Raw genomic sequence first — 19,898 nt, forward strand, 5'->3', positions numbered from 1 at the left:
CACGGGAAGGGAGTCATTCTCCTGGACTTTCATTATGTTGGTATTAGTGCTAGGGTCAGAGTAGCAAGATTTGGATGGAGGGCAGACTGTTACTTTTGGACTTCACAACTGATGTACTAAATCCTAGTTAGATGTTTTAGGTAGGGAAACCCATAGCTTAAGGAAAGTGAGGCATTTTTTATGTCATTTAAATAAAATCCAGTACAGAATGGAAAAATCTAGTCTGTCTTCTTCTTCTGACCCTCCACACAAGTAACTAATTGTTCTACCTTTACAAACATTGGTGGCCAGAGAGAAAGGCAGAATGTTGCTTTAAAAGGCATTCCTACATGAAAAGTGAATTGTTTGGAAGTTGTAGTCTCATTCTGAACCCAATGTTATCTTTTGGAGAGATTGCCCCTTTCGGTTGGCAACAGTACTGCATTATTAGGAAGAGTGTGCATGATGACATATAATGCATGTGTATGTTTGAAGAGTGAACTTGGACAAGGAGCAGCGATGAGGGCCTTGGTATCCACAGTCCAGCTATGAACATGGAGCAAGAAGAAGCCACATTCAAAACTCCTTCTCAGCCATTCTTTATTCAGGATTCTGTGGAGGGGCTAAATTGAACTACACTCTAGGAGGAAGAACAAGTACTGAAAAAACATGATCTTTCTCAGAAAGCTGGTTCTCTTAGGGTTACCCAATCTCTCCCCCTCTTTAGTATGTGACTTTCAGGATGGCGCAATGAATCTGTATATGAACCCAAAGAATATCCCCTTAGTATGAGGTGTGGTCAGAGGAAAGCAGGATGTAACACTGAATTGCTATATATGAAGGAGATATATAGTAAGAGCTTATACAAATATATTTTATTAAAGCTTCATAAAAAGCCAACATTATTTTACCACCCACAGCAGTATATGACCCCAAATGTTATACTGCTTTAACAACAACCCAACATGTTTCTGGTCTTCTTGTTAAGAACATTCTTCAGGGGTATAACCATTTATGACATTGTGAGGGATATCACTTCTTGCACCTTGGTAGCGTCTGTGGTGTATTCGAAAGCCGTAGCTTGTAAATGATGTACAATAACATGTATCAGTGGACATGATACCTTCCGTACCCACACACATTTAATATGTAATTACTAAGTTCATTTTGTAGACTATTAATGCCACCATTTACTTAACTTGGCCCCCAGGCTGACTGGATTGAGCGGCCCAGGGAAGGCAGTCTTCCAACATGTAAATTTTTCTGTGAAAGAACCAGAACAATAAGGGTTCCAATGTATCTCAAAGGGAGCCCAGAGAGATTAAATGAGGGCCATAAAAAGCACAAAAGTACTGACTTGAATATACTCTAGTCAGTTTTAAATGTTTCCGAACTGGCACTTGACGGTTGTTATTACAGGACTGTGAAGAAGAGGATGTTAGGGATCAATCCCCTCAATGAGTCTCTAAGAGCAATGTGAGATCACTCTGTCAATGTGGATGAAGACAGCAGAAGACAGTAGAACTCGTAGACGACGAGTTCTTCCTACCAATGTACCCCTTGGTTGTTCGAATGCGACAAACCAAGGTGTCAATTGATGGAAGGACAGGGAATTCAAACTCGACCCACCGGCTGTAAAGGAGAAGAGACACAGTTAGCACTAACACAGTAAACATAAGAAAAACATCACGGGAATAGAAAAACTTGGCTAACCTAAGTCAGAGCAGACCAAAATACCAAGCCGAAGGTTGTACAGTGTGCTGTGTCAGTGTTTTCGGTAATTGATTACACCGGTTTAAGTGCCGTAGTGGCACAGATGTGGAGTTCGGGAGTGAAAAGCAGCAGAAAATCCATTACTGAAAAAGGTGCAGGAAATCCTTGAAGTGGAAATAAAGCAATACTTGAAGTAGAGCAAAAATAAATCTGTGAGAAGTTCTTTCCAGATGGCACGAGGACGCCTAATAAAGGTGCAGCAGTGTCTCTAGTCCATGCAGTACAATACCCAGTGAAGGGTTGAAGAAAAGTAGAAGTTGTCTCGAAGAACGTAGAATTCTCAGGTTGTAAGCAGGCAAGGTTGTCGTTGAGCAGGCGGTGACTAATACAGAACTTTGAGAAGCAGGCATTCCATGTAACAAGCCAAAGAGTTCAGCAGCAGTCGGGCGTAACAGGACACAGGGAAAATCCAGAGGCAGTCCGTGTGGTATGAGGTTGGAAAGTTACAGAAGTGAGGTACAGACAAAGGCTTAGGCAAATACAAAGTCCAAAAAACAGAAATCTGTCGTAGACAATGGAGCATAAAATGGGAATCAGAAAGCAAGGAACTAAACTGCAACTTCATTCAGAAGCACCGTTCCTCTGCTTAGGGCGTTCCTTTATTCTCAACCCAATCACGTGACTCTTCCCCTTGCATGAGTCAGGTGATGGATCCGACGGCAACGCTTCCCTGGTTTCCATGGAAGTATGCACCTTTCCAATTTCCATGTTAACGAATAGCGAGAAAGGAACTGCACATTCCTATACCATGGCAAAATACGTGAACCGGACAATCGCAGAGTTTTTTCTCTTATTGGGAGTCCACCTGTATTAGAGCGTGAAACCATGACATTGGTAGTATGTAGTGTGGGAACCGGTCGAGTGGTTTCAAGGGTGGCAGTCCTATGAGGGTAGGGAATCCTGAAAGCATCCTCCCCCAAAGGGCCCCCAACACCTCTAGAAGCCAGAAAACAAGCAACCAGTCGAGGAGCTTTGACGTTCCGTTCAGGCTCCCATGTCTGATTCTCAGGCCTGTAGCCCTTCCAGTCCAGCAAGTAGTGGCACACACCTCGGCGGAGCTTAGTATCCAGAATGGCATGCACTTCAAACTCCTCTGTGCCCTGCACCATAACCGGCAGTGGCCGAGACGGCAACCGGGTATCCGGGTGGCATGGCTTGACTAAATAAACGTAGAACACTGGATGCGTTTTCCAGGATGGAGGCAAAGCCAAGCGCACTGCCAGTGGGCTGATTACCTTAGTGATAAGGTATGAACCCACAAAAAATGAGATAGTAGGGCCTTGCAACCCTGCATTCTGAGTTGTTTTGTGGAAAGCCACCCACGCATGCCAGTGTGGTAGACCAGAGCAGGGGAATGAAGAGCATCAGCAAAGGACTTGGAACAGTCTTGTGCATTCAACAGGTGTTGCCTAATGTTGTGATACAGCACAGCCAGCTCTCGAACACAATCACAAGCTGCGGGCTATTCACAGGTATATGGATTCAGAGGAAAGACGCGGGGATGCTGACCGTACATAATGAAGAAGGGCGATGAACCAGTATAGGTGTGCAAGGAGTTGTACGCTAACTCAGCAGCCACTAGCACCGATAGCCAGGTTCCTTGGTGTTGTAAAATGAGACAATGTAATAACTGCTCCAGAGTTACGTTGAGTTTCTCGGTCTGACCATTAGTCTGTGGATGGTAAGCACTGGAGTACTGTTCGTCTATGCCAAAGTCGGATGTCAAGGCCCTCCAGAACTATGACGTAAACTGTGAACCCCTGTCAGACACTATCACGTCAGGTAGGCCAAAAAAATGGAATACCTTTAAAAAAAACAGATCTACGAGAACAGCAGCCGTAGGGAGACCTCATCACGGCACGAACAAGGCCATTTTTGAAAAGTAATCGACTACTGCCCACACCATGGTGAACCCATGTACCGGGGGTAGTTCGGAAACGGTAAGGGGTTTTAGTAATCCCATAAGCTTGGTAGAAGAGGATTTGCACTGCGCACATATCACGCAGGATCCGATGTATGCTGCCGCGTCTCTTTGCATTGATGGCCACCAACACCAGTGACGTATGAGATCAAGCGTTTTCCGCCTACCGGGGTGAGCAGCCAGCTTGGAATCATGGTACCAATGCATGGTTGTGCTTCGGTATCATTGTCTGGGACGTAGACGTGGCCTTGCATGTATAGTAAAGAGTGGACGATGTGCATGTTGTACTCTGCCAGTTCAGGTGGCCATTTTGAGGACTTGACGGAGGACTGCAGGGTGCAGTCACAGACCACTTTGTTAGGGAATACTAGAGTGTCATTGGACGTCTGAGATGACGTGGTGCCATGCATACGGGATAAGGCATCAGCCTTAGAATGCCGATGCCCAGGGCGGAACATAATCACAAAATCAAACATAGCGAAGAACCCATGCCGACGAGCGTGTCTAGCCGTAAAGCACTTGACAGACCCTAACACCAGCAAATTCTGATTATCGGTATAGACCTGGACCTAAGGCGGAGATCCCATCAGATAATGCTTCCATTCCATTAGGGCATCACGGACCGGCAGCAGTTTGCGCTCTGTGATCGTATAATTCCTCTCGTATGGTGTAAGTTTACATGAAAAGAATGCAACTGGATGCAGTACACCCGTCTCGGGGCATTTCCGTGACAAAATAGTACCAATGGCAACCCCAGATGTATCTGCTTCCACACAGAATGGTAGGGTTGGATCGGGATGCTGTAGTACCGGAGCAGCGGTGAAAGCAGCTTTGAGGGCATTGAAGGAGGACTGGGCCTCAGAAGACCCGGTGAAGGGAATCTTGCTACTGGTCAGGGCGGTCAAGTGTTAGGATCCCTTCTATGTTAACTGGTCCATCATTAGTGAAACCAGGTAGAGACGGTACAAAGAACAAAGCTACATTATATCAGCGTTTGCCTGCTGTACCTCTAAGTCCCTGCAATAAGCGTTTCCTTAGGAATAGCGGACATCGGTTGCCGTGGCGACTATGGCAGCCATTACGCTCTCCATAGATAGCATAACCCTGAGAGAGGGGATGTGGGTTCCATGGCAACCTATATAGACTTCCGGGTTCTACGACTCAGCGCTTCTGATTTTGAATGAATCACGGCTCTACTTTGTCTTGACCTGCTTTCTTAGAAAGCTTTTGATCCTTTACCCTCATCTTGTAATTGCCTGTTGACTCGGACTATCCTTTGGTTATTCTTTCATCTGCTGATTCCAACCTGTTTGCTTACCCGTGTACCGAACCAGCTGGCTCTCCGGACTCCTATTGCCTGCCGATTCAACTCGGATTGCTTACCCGTGTTCTGAACCAGCTTACTCTCCGGACTCCTCTTGTCTGTCGATTCAACTCGATTGCTTACCTATGTACCGAACCAGCTTGCTCTTCGGACTCCTCTTGCCTGCCAATTCAACTCGGATTGCTTACCCATGTAACAAACCAGATTTCCCCCTGGAACATTGTGCCTTCTTGCCTTATTTTTCGGCGATTGGATTGGGAACACTACTGAATTGTCTGTTGGGGAATTCGCTACACCCAGTTTATTATCTAAGAGCACTGAACTTGAGACTGTCCACAAACAGCTCTGAGGTCGTTAGGCATCCTCGTGCCAGCGGGATAGTTTTGGACTAGAGACTGCCATCCTCTGTCCAGGCATCCTCGTGCCGTCGGGTTAGGGTTAGGATACACTGGGTGTCTGGTGAAGCTAAGATTCCCCCTCAGGTTATCACGGACCATTGCAATCTTTTGGTGTTACAGTCTGTGAAGTGTACTACAGCCCGACACGCTAGATGGCATGAGTTATTTTCTATGTATCATTTCCAGACCACTTATAGACCTGGTTCTAAACATTCTAAGGCAGACGCTCTATCACGTATACAGGGCGTTCCTTCACGTGCTCATGAAGGTAAAAATCTTCTGCTCCCACAACAGGTTGTTTGTGCCTGCATAATGCAAAATCCTCTGCGCTCTTCTTTGATACAGTGGGTGCGTTCCAATCCTACTTTGGTGCATGACCTTGGTTTAATGGTCTTCAATTAATTGCCTTACCATCTGGGGCTTATATACTTACTTACCCTTGATGATCGTAGAACGGCGCTACAATGGCGTCATGATTCCAGGTTTGCAGCTCACCCTGGGGTACGTAAAACATTGGAACTGTTACAACGATGGTGTTGGTGGTCCTCCATGAAAGATGATGTGGCGGAATACATTAAGTCATGCGCAGTATGTGGTCAATGTAAGAACGCACTCCCCAAACCCATTGGTCTTTTACACCCACTACCCGTACCAGATCAACCCTGGGAAATCTTGTCTATGGATTTCATAGTTGAGCTGCCTGAAGTTTCTGGTTACAATACGATTTGTGTAGTCATTGATTCTTTTTCGAAAATGGCTTTGTGCCTTGTAAAGGCCTTCCAATTGCTCCTGTTCTGGCAGACCTATTTCTAAGACAGGTTTATCGTTTCTTTGGTCTCCCAAATATAATCATCTCTGATCGGGGATCACAGTTCACTTTCAAGTTTTGGCGGGGTCTTACTAAGTCTCTAGGCACCGAGGATCGTTTTTCCACGGCCTACCACCCACAAACTGATGGTCAGACGGAACGTCTGAATGCCACGCTCAAACAGTATCTCCGTTGCCTTATTCTCCAACATCAGGATACCTGGTTATCTGTTTTGGTCATGGCTGAATTTGCTTACAACAATTCACTTCATACGTCCACTGGTACTTTGCCTTTCTATGCTATGTATGGGAGACATCCTCAGACTATTCCTTTGTTACCTTCTTTTTCTTCTAACAGCGCTGCAGCTATGGCTTGTGTTTGTGATATCACTAGTGTGCGAAAAGCAGTATATACACACTTAAACGCAGCCAAAATCCATCATAAGAAGCATGCTGATGCTCGCAGGGTTCCTCCCCCTGATTATTCGGTGGGTTCCAGGTTCTGGTTATCCACGCGTAATTTTCGGTTACCTGGTCGCCGATCAATCTTACCGCGTTTGTGGGTCCTTATCCTGTCACTGCTCTCATCAATTCTGTCACGGTTCGTCTTGACCTGCCTAAATCTTGGAGGATTCATCCGGTTTTTCATTTCTCCCTTTTCAAACCCTTCCATTCGACCACTCGTTTACCCGTTCATCCACACCCCATCTCTGTTCAGGGTTCGGATGAGTATGAAGTACGGCGTATTCTGGACACGAAAGTTTCACGTGGTATACGATTATATTTGGTAGACTGGAAGGGCAGTGGTCCTGAGGACAGGACCTGGGAACCTGTACGAAACATTCACGCCCCTTTATTGTTGTCTAAATGCTGGTCCCTTCAGAGGAGGGCATCTTTGGGGAGGGGTACTGTCAGGATCCCTTCTATGTTAACTGGTCCATCATTACTATGTTAACTGGTCCATCATTAGTGAAACCAGGTAGAGACGGTACAAACAACAAAGCTGCATTATATCAGCGTTTGCCTGCTGTACCTCTAAGTCCCCGCGATAAGCGTTTCCTTAGGAATAGCGGACTTCGGTTGCCGTGATGACTATGGCGGCCATTACGCTCTCCATACGTAGTGTAACCCTGAGAGAGGGGATGTGGATTCTATGGCAACCTATGTAGACTTCCGGGTTCTTCGACTCGGCGCTTCTGATTTTGAATGAATCACGGCTCTACGTTGTCTTGACCTGCTTTCTTGGAAACATTTTGATCCTGTACCCTCATCTTGTAATTGCCTGTTGACTCGGACTGTCCTTTGGTTATTCTTTCGTCTGCTGATTCCAACCTGTTTGCTTAACCGTGTACCGAACCAGCTGGCTCTCCGGACTCCTATTGCCTGCCGATTCAACTCGGATTGCTTACCCGTGTACCGAACCAGCTTACTCTCCGGACTCCTCTTGCCTGTGGATTCAACTCAATTGCTTACCCGTGTACCGAACCAGATTTCCTCCTGGAGCATTGTGCCTCTTGCCTTATTTTTCAGAGATTGGATTGGAAACACTACTGAATTGTCTTTTGGGGAATTCGCTACACCCAGTGTATTATCTAAGAGCACTGAACTTGAGACTGTCCACAAACAGCTGTGAGGTCGTTAGGCTTCCTCGTGCCGACGGGATAGTTTTGGACTGGAGACTGCCATCCTCCGTCCAGGTGTCCTCGTGCCGTCGGGTTAGGGTTAGGATACACTGGGTGTCTGGTGAAGCTAAGATTCCCTCCAACCCATGAAGTGGTAAGTATTGCTCCTGGCTATTCCATTCTTTTGACTCCTCACTTATCATTGGCTCATCTGGTTTCCTCTGTATTATAGTCACATCTCGGTCCAGTTATCAAGTTCGAGAATATCTAACGGTATAAAGAAACATATCCCTGGTTAGTGTTACGTTCTTGTTCCACTGTTATTGTCTTGACTTATTGCTTGGCTTTATCAAGTAATCATTCCGTTTTTTCCCCCCTGCAGTGCCTGATCTTTGTGTGGTGTTCCCCATCTTTCGACTAATTGATCCCTCTGTAATTTACCTTGTGTGTTCAGAGGGTTACATTGGTAAAAAGAACTCAACGGCTACACTACGGGTACAAGTTGAGTTCTAACTTGGATTCTGACATCAAGGGAGCGACCACCGATGAGAAGGAATGAATGAAACACCTGTAAAAATTAGCAAAGCCTCAGAAAGACTGTAATGCTTTGACTGTGGTAGGAACAGGCAATTCCAGGATTGCTTTCACCTTGCTGTGATTCATTTGCACTCCCTTATTGGTTAGATCATAGCCAAGGAACTTGACTTCCCGAAGCATGGAATATGCATTTTTCTAGTTTGGTGAAAAGGCGATTCTCCCTCAAATGCTGCAAAACCGATAACACGTGTTGTTTGTTTGTTTGTTTGTTTATTGATTTGTAGGGCGCACGGAACCCGTAGGTAACTGGGCGTAACAAAGTAAAAGAATACTTAAAGCTTAGGTTACACAATGAGATAGAAACCGTGGGGTGTCAGGAAATATACAGGGAAATACAGTAAAAAGGTAGATAAATCAGATGCATAGGTATATACAACGGTGTTAGGTCAAGTAGGGATCATGAGTCATTGGATCGCAGCCAGAACAGGGTATTACGCCTAAAGCTGAGGTAGGTTTGATCAGCTCTAAGAGCAGGGGGTAGTGCGTTCCAGGACTGGGTAGCTTTCACAGGGAAGCTATTTCCTCCAGATGTTTTTAGCTTGTATCTGGGTATTTCCAGGCAAAAAGAGTTAGCCACTCTAGAGGGGCGGGTAGAAGGTCTCCTAATCATTTTCTCTGTAAGGAAGGGGGGTGCTGCGTTGTTTAGGCATTTGAATGTCAGTGAGACAGTTTTGAGTAAGATCCTGTCATTTATTCTTTGCCAGTGGTGTTCTCTTCTAATTTTTGAGACATGTTCTCTGTTGGGTATATTCAAAGCCGTTCTAAGAGCATTGTTCTGTAAAATTTGGATTTTGTCTAGGATATATTTATTGGCCCCTAGGTATAGGGCGTTACAGTAATTCAATTTTGACAGTATTAAGGTGTTGGCAAGGATTAGGCAGCTCATTTTGGATAAGAATGATCTGCAATCCCTGATGAGCTTACTGGTGTAGGCAGTAGACAACGCCATGGAGTTTACCTGTTTCCTAAAGGGTTAAGATATAATCAAGGTAAAAACCTAAGGTTTTTACTTCTTTAACTACCTTGATTGTATTTCCGTATATGTTAAAGGCGGAGTAGTTTGCGTTCAGTTTTTTTAGGTTGGCAGCAGATCCAAGAATCAGGATCTCTGTTTTGTCGTCATTCAGGCAGAGGCCATGGGATGCCATCCATGCCTGAATGAGGAGGTATATTTTATTTATCAAAGCTGTGTCCTTGTCGAAATTGCCCGAAAGGGGGATGAGGATCTCAGTGTCATCTGCGTAATTTGTGTAGGTGACACCCAGTCTGTCTAATTTTTCAAATACAGGCTTGGTAAATATATTGTGCATGGTTGGCGATACACAAGAACCTTGTGGAACGCCACATGGAGTCTGGATCAGGTCTGCCGATGCCGACGGGGAGAACACTCTCATTGTTCTGTTGTCTAAGAAGGACTGGACCCATGCTATTGCATCCCTCGAGAAGTGGGCTGCCAAGGCTAGGTGTTTGCACAAAACATTGTGGTTCAACAAGTCGAAGGCCGCCGACAAGTCGAGGAGGAGCAGCAAGGCGGTTTTCCCTTTTTCCTTGAGCTAATCGATTGGTGTTTTTAAGTTGATTAATACCGTTTCCGTGCCATGTTGTGCCCTGAAGCCGGATTGGCGGGAACCTAGGCGGTGGTTGGCTTGAAGGTAGTTCTGTATTTGCAAGTATGCTACTATGTCGATAGATTTGAGGAGAAAAGGCACCATGGTAATGGGCCTGTAGTTTGTTGGCATAGAGGGGTCCAGAGTCTGTTTGTTTAGCAGAGGTAGAAACCAGGACTCTTTAGGGTTACTTGGGACAGTGTTAGTCGTGAATGAGGCGTTGATTAGTTTTGAAATGAATGTCGATAGATCTCTCGCTGTATCTTTGATTATTTGGGCGGGACAGTTATCACCCTGACAATTGGATGGTTTCAGGGACAGAATAATTTTTTTAGTTTCCTGGATAGAAACTTTGGTGAAAGTGAATGGTTCTAAAGGGCTGGAGGGTTCAATGGGGCTGGTAGATTGCAGCTCGGTGGGAAGCAAGGAGGCTTTTTTATTGGTAATCTTTGGAGTGAGGTTATTTTATTAGTTAAGGCAATCTGAATGCTATGCTAGTGCACCATAGTTTGTCCTTGGGTGCATTGTCAAAGGGCGGAATGAGGGATTCCAGTTCCCGGAGGATCACAAAAAGTCCCTTGGTGTTGGAACTGGCATTGGATATTCTTTCATCATAGAGGTCTTTTTTGTGCCAATTACTTCCCTTTTGTAATTATTTGCAAAGTGAGTTAGTTGCAACTTGTTTTCATCCGAAGGGGTGTGGTGCCATAGGGACTCTAGTTTTCTTTTTTGAAGTCTGAGGTTTTTGAGGTGGGGCATGAAACAGGCATTGAGGTGTGCACACTGTTTGCTTTTACGCAGTTTGACCAGTGCAATAATGTCTAAAGCCTTGGACATGGTATTGTTGAATACCTCGACAAGGAGGTTGGGGTCAGAATCGTTAGGGAGAGAATTGAGGGATGGAAGGATATGTGGTAGTAACTTAACTGACGTGATATTTTTTTTGCTCCTAGTTGGGAGGGGTGGTGCCATGACTTTATCTTTGGTTGTTTGTTTGTTTATTGCTAGAGAAAACTCAATCAGGTGATGGTCGGTCCACAATTGCGGGGTTACTTTAGTGATAGCAGTTTCGCAGTTCAGCTCGGCCACCCAGTCTAGAGTCCTTCCTTTGACGTCGGTCAGTGCATAGACTTTTTGGGACAGTCCATGTTCTGAGAAGATGGAAGCTAGTGCCTGAGCGTGTTTGTCCTCTGGATCATTAAATCCAAGGTTGAAGTCACCCAGTATTAATATTTGTGAGGAGTCTTTGGTATTGTTTGCAAGAAGGCAGGATAAACCCTCCTCAACGGTACAGATGGGCCCTGGCGGTCTGTATAGCAGGTAGATTGTTAAGGTGCGGCAATTAGAGATAGGCAATTTGGCAATAAGCATTTCACAGGATTTGAGTGAAGCTGGAGTCAGGAGTCTTAAGGCGAGGTTGGTTTTCGCTATAATGGCTAGGCCGCCTCCTCTGGCGTTGGATCTATCCACTCTGAGTATTTGGTAATTTTCGGGTATAGCTAGTGTAAGGGCTGGGCCTGCTGCGTCATGTAGCCACTATTCAGTGACAGCTAGCATGCCGAGGTCATCAGTGGATAACAGGTCTGCTATTTCAGTGGGATGTGCCACTAGTGATCTAGCATTAATTAATGCTCCGGATATGGTGGTCATGTTTTTTGGCTTCTGAGGTCTGGTGGGAGCCGGTTTGGGTCGTTTGGTTGTAGTTTTGGGTTTAAGGGGAGGGTGGGGGCAGGGTTTACGGTACTAGGCAAGGCCGCATGGTTTGGTCTAGGTGCCGATTCGCGGCACAGGGCATTATTGTTGTGACTAAGGCGAGGATTTGAATTAATAGTAATCCCAGGCTCGTAGAGGCAAGGTAGTCTTGCTCAGAGTCTGTTGTTTCTGTTGGGTAGAGGACAGGGTAAGTGCCTGGCAAGGGACATTGTTGTATATTAATGGTAAAATAAACAGTAAAAAGATCATCTGGGTATTTCTAATCTGGCAAGTATAATTTCACGCCGATGGCTAGTCAGGTATAGGCCTAAACAAATAAACGAGATAGGCTATTGAGGCATAGGCTAGTGCAAATCTGCAAGGTAGGCTAGTCAGGCATAGGCATGTACAAATCAGCAAAATAGGCTAGACCGGCATAGGCCGCATAGGCATAGCCATGTGCAAATCAGCAAGATAGGCTAGTCTGGCATAGGCATAGGCTAGTCCAAATTACCAAGATAGGCTAGTCCAGTAGTTGTACATGATGTTCAAAGGACATGGAATGTACCAGTATATCGTCCAGATATATTATTACGTACTGGTCAATCATGTCCCGGAACACGTCATTCATGTAAAACTGAAATGTTGCCGGGACATTACAGAGCCCGAAAGGCATAACGCAGTACTCGAAAAGCCCATACCGCGTCTTGACGGCGGTTTTCCATTCGTCGCCTTTGCGCATTCTAACAAGATTGTAGGCTCCATGTAGATCCAGCTTGGTGAAAATGACTGACTTGTCCAACTGATCAAGCAAGATTGATATCAGAGGCAAAGGATATTGATTGCGGATGGTTACTGCGTTAAGAGCCCTATAATCAATGCAGTTCCTCAGGTTCTGTTCTTTTTTAGGAACAAAGAAAAAAGGACTAGCAGCGGGGACCTGATGGTCCTATGAACCCCATGTTTAAGGCCTTGTCGATGTTATTCCTTGAGAACAATGTTCTCCTTTTGAGTAAGGGAATACACATGCCCAACAGGGATCTTGGTCCAGGGAATAAGGTCTATTGGGCAATCATATGGCCTGTGTAGGGGTAGCTGTTCTACGTAAGCCTTATTGAACACACCAGCATACTGCTTGTATTCCTTTGGGAGAGAGGCGGTAGACACGGCTCCAAATACTTTTGCAGTGTCCAGCAAAGGAATACAGGGTCTAGGTGGTCTTTCAACGTCTGTACACATACAATGGGTTTGACAGTGGTCAGAAGAGAAACAGATTTCATGACCGGCCCAATCAATGACTGGATTATGTAAGGAGAGCCAAGGTAGACCCAATATGATCTTGTACTGTGGAGCGGCTATCAGGTTGAAATTGATGGTCTCCGAATGGCCATCCTCAGTGGACATCAGTAAATCAATTGTCTTTTCAGTAACCATGCCTGAGAGAAGCGTGGTACCATCCACTGCATTGACGAGTTCTGGACATGACTTGGGCACCACAGGGACGCCCATCTTCCTTGCACACTGCGTGTCTATGTAGTTGCCCGTGGCCCCTGAATCAATAACCGCAGAGGCTTCCCAGGTAGTACCAGGCAAGAACAAAAACCTCACGGGAAGAGCAAAAGGGAAACAAACATAGGAGTCCGAGGTGGTTACACTCGACAGGTAGACTCCATCTACCGTGGAGTCTTGGCGTTTCCCAAACGCTTGACAGGACGTTTTGGGGCAAGACCTTAGGAAATGGTCAGAAGATCTGCAATAAAGGCACAGGTTTTCTTTTCTCCTTCTGCCATGCTCTGTGGTGGTCAGTGGGTCACGTATGGCTCCTGTCTGCATTGACTCGCTCTCTCTACTACCTCTGGGATCAGAGCGTATGGAAACAGGAGGGAGAGGTCTTCTTTCACCTTTTCTTTCTGCCGTTCTGGCATCAATTTTTAGCATAAATTCAGCAACTCACCGAAAGCAGTGGGCACCACTGGAACTGTGGCCAGAACATTCTTTAGTGGATCGGATAGGCCCTTATAGAAAATGGCGTTTTTATTCTCTTCCGGCCAACATGTCTCTGCTACCAGTTGATTGAAGCGAGCTAGATACATCAGGGGAGGTGTGTCACCTTGCTTAAGACCGAGGAGTTCCAGGTCTGTCGCTTGGGTCTTATAGCGAATGTCGAACACGCGACTGACCCATGGCTGTGATCAGGGCATCACAGTCATACAGCATGTAACTGCTCTCTTCCAATAATGGATTAGCCCATGTAGCTGCAAGACCACCGAAATACAACACAAACACTGCATTGGTGGTGGAATCCGGAAAGGATGCTGGACGACACAAAAAGTGGAGCCGGCATTGGTTAATGAATGTTCAGAATGTCTTTGGATCCCCAGTGAAACTCTCAGGTGGGACAAGAGGGAACTGAGCCAACATCAGGACTGGGACAGGCTCTTGACGGAGTAATGAATAGACAGAGGGTACTGCAAGCGGGGGTGCCTTGGCACCCAGGTATCGTGTCTGAAGGGCGTCTATACAACGTTGAGTGGCTGCGTTAGCCACTGTCATGTCTGCCCTGAGGTCCGAGACCAGTTGGACTAGGGTCGCCAGGGGGTCCGAGGTTTCCATCCAAAAGGCTTCTGAATTTGTTAGGGATCAATGCCCTCAATGGGTCTCTAAAAGCAATGTGAGATCCCTCTGTCAACATGGATGAAGACAGCAGAAGACAGTAGAACTCGTATACGATGAGTTGTTCCTACCAATGTACCCCTTGGTTGTTCGAATGCAACAAGCCAAGGTGTCAATTGAGGGAAAGACAGGGAATTGAACCTCGACCCACCGGCTGTAAAGGAGAAGAGACACGGTTCGCGCTAACACAGTAAACATAAGCACAACATCACTGGAATAGAAAAATGTGGCTAACCTCTGAGTCAGAGCAGACTAAAATACCAGGCCGTAGGCAGTACAGCTGTGTCAGTGTTTTCAGTAATTGATTACACCAGGTTTAAGTCCCATAGTGGCACAGATGTAGAGTCCGGGAGTGAAAAGCAGCAGAAAATCTATTAGTGAAAAAGGTGCAGGAAATCCTTAAAGTGGAAACAAAACAATACTTGAAGTAGAGCAGAAATAGTTCTGTCCCAACGGCATGAGGACGCCTAATAAAGGTGCAGCAGTGTCTCTAATCCATGCAGTGCAATCCCCAGTGTTTCTTGCAGTTGGTGAAGAGGGTCCAGAACCCCAATTAAATGTTTATGAAGGGTTAAAGAAAAGTAGAAGTCTCAGGTCGTAAGCAGGCAAGGTTGTCGTTGAGCAGGCAGTGACTAAAACAGAACGTTGAGAAGCAGGCGGTCCATGTGATAAGCCAAAGAGTTCAGCAGCAGTCGGGCGTTACAGGACACAGGGGAAATCCAGAGGCAGTCCCTTTGGTATGAGGTCGGAAATTTACATAAGTGAGGTACAGACAAAGGCTTAGGCAAATACAAAGTCCCAAAAACAGAAATCTGTCGTAGACAATGGAGCAAAAAACGGGAATCGGAAAGCAAGGAACAAAACTGCAACTTCATTCAGAAGCACCGTTCCTCTGCTTAGGGCGTTCCTTTATTCTCAACCCAATCACGTGACTCTTCCCCTTGCACGAGTCAGGTGACGATCCGACTGTAACACTTCCCTGGTTTCCATGGAAGTATGCGCCTTTCCAGTTTCCATGGTAATGAATAGCGAGAAAGGAAGTGTGCATTCCTAAACCGTGGCAAAAGATGTGGACTGGACAATTGCAGTGTTTTTTCTCTTATTGGGAGTCCACCTGTATCAGAGCGTGAAACCATGTCATTGGTAGTGTGTATTGTGGGAACCAGTGATGTGGTATCAAGGGGGCAGTCCTGCGAGAGGAGGGAATCCTGAAAGCGGCTTATAGGAAGTCTGAGGATGTTACTGGCCCGGGAGGCGCTAGAGAGCGTGGTCTGCAAATGTGAGACAATATATATGAGGTGTGTTAGGGTAAATTCTGGGATCGGCAGTGCCGTACCTAGGGTCCGCGGACCTCCAGCTCACGGAAGGCCCTAACTCCTTCCAATGTCCCAATTAAGTTGAGGTACACACAAGGAGCAAAGGTTTACTGCTGTTTTATTATATCAAAGAGCAAGGCCAACATACAAGGCATCAAGTTTCATCCGAGCACGTCTCGACAATTTCAGGCTCGCAGGCCCTTTTTGTACACTTGTGATGTCACAATTGTCGTCACTTACCAAAATCCTTCCCCGAACCTAAAGCCTGCCTGGGTTGGCTCCCAGAGTGGTAGGTCCAGTATAGAGACATATGGGGTGGCGTGTTATTGGTGGGCATGCTGTAAGGTGGTATACTTGGTTCATCCCTAAAAATTGCTACCTGACAATTGTTACATTGGAACCCCTGATGATTGGCTGGAGACTCTGGCCGCCAGCCCCTGTCCCCAAGTGCACTGTTTGTTCAGGCTGCAGGCCCCCAAGCCTGTGACCAACGTCATTCCCAGCCCGCGAGACACCTGCTCTCGTATACTATGTATCAACAAGATGTAACTATGTGACAGTGTATAACAATAAGGTCTTTGCTAATGTCATGAGAGCAGTCCAGTCCCAGCGCATATTGTAGGTGGATTGTTGCAATTATGTGACAAAGTTCAGTCTCAGACGTGGGATGACTGCATCTTCCCAGCTTCCAGGTCTTGGTATCATGTCAGGTCGGCCGGATCACGTGTGAGGAGACCACTGGGGAAGTCAAATTACTTCGATTTGATTTGTATTTTAGCTTGAGGTGTCCTGCCCTGTAGCTGTGCTCATCATGGCACCGTGAGTGAGGAATGTCAATTTGCAACATTATGGCCTTGGTGGTGGCAGTACCTGCCAGGGCGATTCTGCTCGCTCAGCAGCTTGCAGGGTCGAGATCTCTGCAAGAGGAGTTTAGTGTGCTGGATTGATCTGAGGCCTATCTAAATTCTGGTTATTCTTCCAATATGATTGCTCAAGTTTAAAAGCATGCAATGAGTGGTCAGGTCCCTTGAGTGCTCCTGTCCATCCATAGAGTAAATAGCGAGTAGCATCTGCAAGCATATACACAAGCTCTTCTGGCATCTTGCGTTTCTGCGGTGCGATAGCGGGCCTATATGAAAAATAACAAACGTGCAGACAGGATGTGTGTCACTGTCCTCTAGCTCATAGAACTGTACGTGTATGTTCTTTGTGTGGATTGGTTTGTGTGTGTACCGATTGTGCCCATTGCAGGTGTGCTTCTTGTCTAACGCGGCTATGTCGTCATGGAGTCTCTAACGGCCTGCAACATGGTTTGCGGGGTCATCAATTGAGTTGGTCCATATAATCATTTCCAGCTCGGTCCTGGTTCCCGTTGGTTGTGTTGGCTAAGGCTTTTGCCATCATGGGGTTGTTTGGGCGGATGGCTGGATGTCTGTCCTGATGTGAGCTTGCGTTGGGAGTGGTGGGACTGGGCGCAATCTCTGATAGTCGATAGTTGTTCTGTCGAGAGTGCTTCTTCCGGTTAGGGGCCCCATCAGGAGGAAAGGGAGACTCGGATTTTCCCTCTTCAGACCCCCCTCTGGTTGACTTGTCGACCACAAAATTGTCACTTCTCTTGCAGTCCCTCAGGCGCCATACCTACGTAATTCCTGCTAGATGTCCATCGTGGTTCACATGATCCTCAAATGACCAGTACATGTATACACATCCTCCTATGGGCTTGCAGTAAACCCATTTTCAGACATACATTTTGTGATTCCTTGGGTTGTCTAATCTCATTGATGGCAGGTACATGTCTGATTCCATTAGTTGTTGTCTTAGCTTCTCTCATTCCATATGCGTTATGTCCCTTTGTTGCTCATCTTCTGCAGGTAGGATTAGCTTCATCCCAATCATTTCTTCTGCAGTTGTCTTTGATTTTGCCATGCACACTTTTATTCCAAGTATAGAAGCCAATCTCAGGATCAGACCCCCCGCTAGTATTTTTAGGCCATCAGCTAGCCATGATGGCATCCATGACCAGAGATATGAGAACCAGCTACCATCCTTCTTCGTGCCCTTTGATTTTTTTTCCATTTTAGCGTGCATTTTTGCCAATTGCGATACTCTGTCTGATAACGTTCCATTATCTTCGTCGTTCGCTGATATGAACATGCAGCAGGAGCTCCCTATTTGTGTGCTTACTCCTCCTTTCATGGCTGTGAGCAGGTCCAGCACGTACCTCTTCTGTAGGGCCATTAACCGTATAGCTCGGAGCTCTTCTTTTATTGCGTTAAATCCGTTAACTGTTGAGTTTATCGTCATCATCGGCTCCCACCGTGTAATTTGGAGCCACATTGCATTTGCGTATGTCTGGAACACTGGGTGTATTATTGCTGAGAAAAACATGGCAGCCCTGCTAAACAGCCAATGTGATGCTGGGACGTCATCCAGCATAGCTTCTGACATAAGTAATTTCCCTGCCTTTTCACTCTTCGTAATGGTGTCTCTATGGTGATGCCATTGTGGATGGTAGTGGGGTAGGGGATAATGATCTTTTCCTCCGCTTGTTAATTTCATCCATTTTAGGGAAGTCGTCCATTTTGCTATGCTTTTGGGGTACCACTAGCGAAGGTACATTGACATGGGAGCAGATCCCTCCCCAGTTAGGCGGTAGTTTGTCATATGCTTTTGTCCCATATGCCCAATAGTGGTCCATCAGTATCGCTGTGCCTGATCCCATGTCTACTAGCGTCTCTATTCTCCTGCATCCCTCATTTGTGCCTACTTCAATATCTCCATTGTGTTGGTAACATAGCGTTGGTGTTGTGAGGGGAATGATTGTCAGTGGCCCGTATTCATTATCCAACCACGTCAGCAAGCTTGTGCTTTTAGCCCATTCTATGAGGCACTTATCAATTTCTTCCTGGACCTTGTTCACTGCAGCCTTTGTTAGTGTTAATGGTTTGCTTCCCACCACTCCATCCACCCATCTTTCCTTTGTGTATACTTTTCCGCATATCAACATCTAGGGGTATTCCCAGCAACCAGGTTCTCCGCCTGTTTCTCTGGCTCTCCATTTGCATGCCAGATAGTCTAACAATACCTCCTTCATCTCTCCTTTCTCTGGCCTGTACAGTTATGTACCGGAGTGCATGTTTGTGCTGCCAGTAGTTATCAAACATAGGTAATGTCTTTATGAAATTATCCTTGTACGGGTACATTGCTTTTTATCTCCACTGGAGGGTTGCCGTTTTTCCTTGGAATCTCCCCCGAGCTTGGAACAATGCAAGGTATAGAAGACATTGTGCCATTGTTGCTGGTACTTCTGTGGCTACTAAGGTTCTGGAAGCGCTCATGACATACAGGATCAAGGAGCAGACATAGCAGCTATCCCGTGTTGTGTCTTTACCAATTTGTGACATGTGCCGTACCCGTGAGATATGTGTCAACCTCTTTAACATCAGTGTCAATGGTACGCTTACCTCTCCTTACCTTCTCGTTTGTGCTGGTCGTACCACCTGACACAGTGCTCCTTGCAGCTTGGGTGGGAGAAATGTTAGTATGAGGTGTTGCGGATACATGCAAAGCTGTGTAAGCTTGCCACACAGTGGCAGCTGCCGATCCAGTAGACAAAACTACCCATATTATTTTTAATACAATCGTAATTAAGGTAGCCATTATTACCCCTTACCCTGCAGTCTTGAAGTCGTTGAGATGATATAGTTGCCTGCCTGAACTCGCAGTAAATCAGCGTTAATGTATTAGTATTGGTAAGTATTTTAAACCCGATGAACTAAGTAATCGTTTAATGCCCAGGAGAAAAGTTCCTCCCAAATCCTCCTTATTGCTCTGTTTCTGAGTATGGGTAGGTCGTGGTGGAGTTGTAGGTCTGATTGTGCTATATATTCAATAAACACGTTATAATACACACGTGGTGGCCTGATCTGGAGTGAGTGGGTCTTCGCAGGGCGTGAATATATTGGTGGGAGAGTGCTTCAGGGTGTTCAATGGGAGGCAAAATCTAAATCACTGAATTTCAATCTATTTTCAACATTTTAGTCACATACATTTGTCAGACGCAGAACCCTGCATGTGCGAGACAAAAGGGAGAAGAGAACATGCATAGACAGGGTGACACAGTGTATTCCTAATGGGTGGGTGTGTGCTGCATAGCCCTATCTATGTCGTAGTGTTCTTTATTTGTACA

This window comes from Ambystoma mexicanum, chromosome 4q, assembly GCF_040938575.1.
Source record: "Ambystoma mexicanum isolate Mex_15411 chromosome 4q, UKY_AmexF1_1, whole genome shotgun sequence".
In the NCBI taxonomy this organism is placed as follows: domain Eukaryota; kingdom Metazoa; phylum Chordata; class Amphibia; order Caudata; family Ambystomatidae; genus Ambystoma; species Ambystoma mexicanum.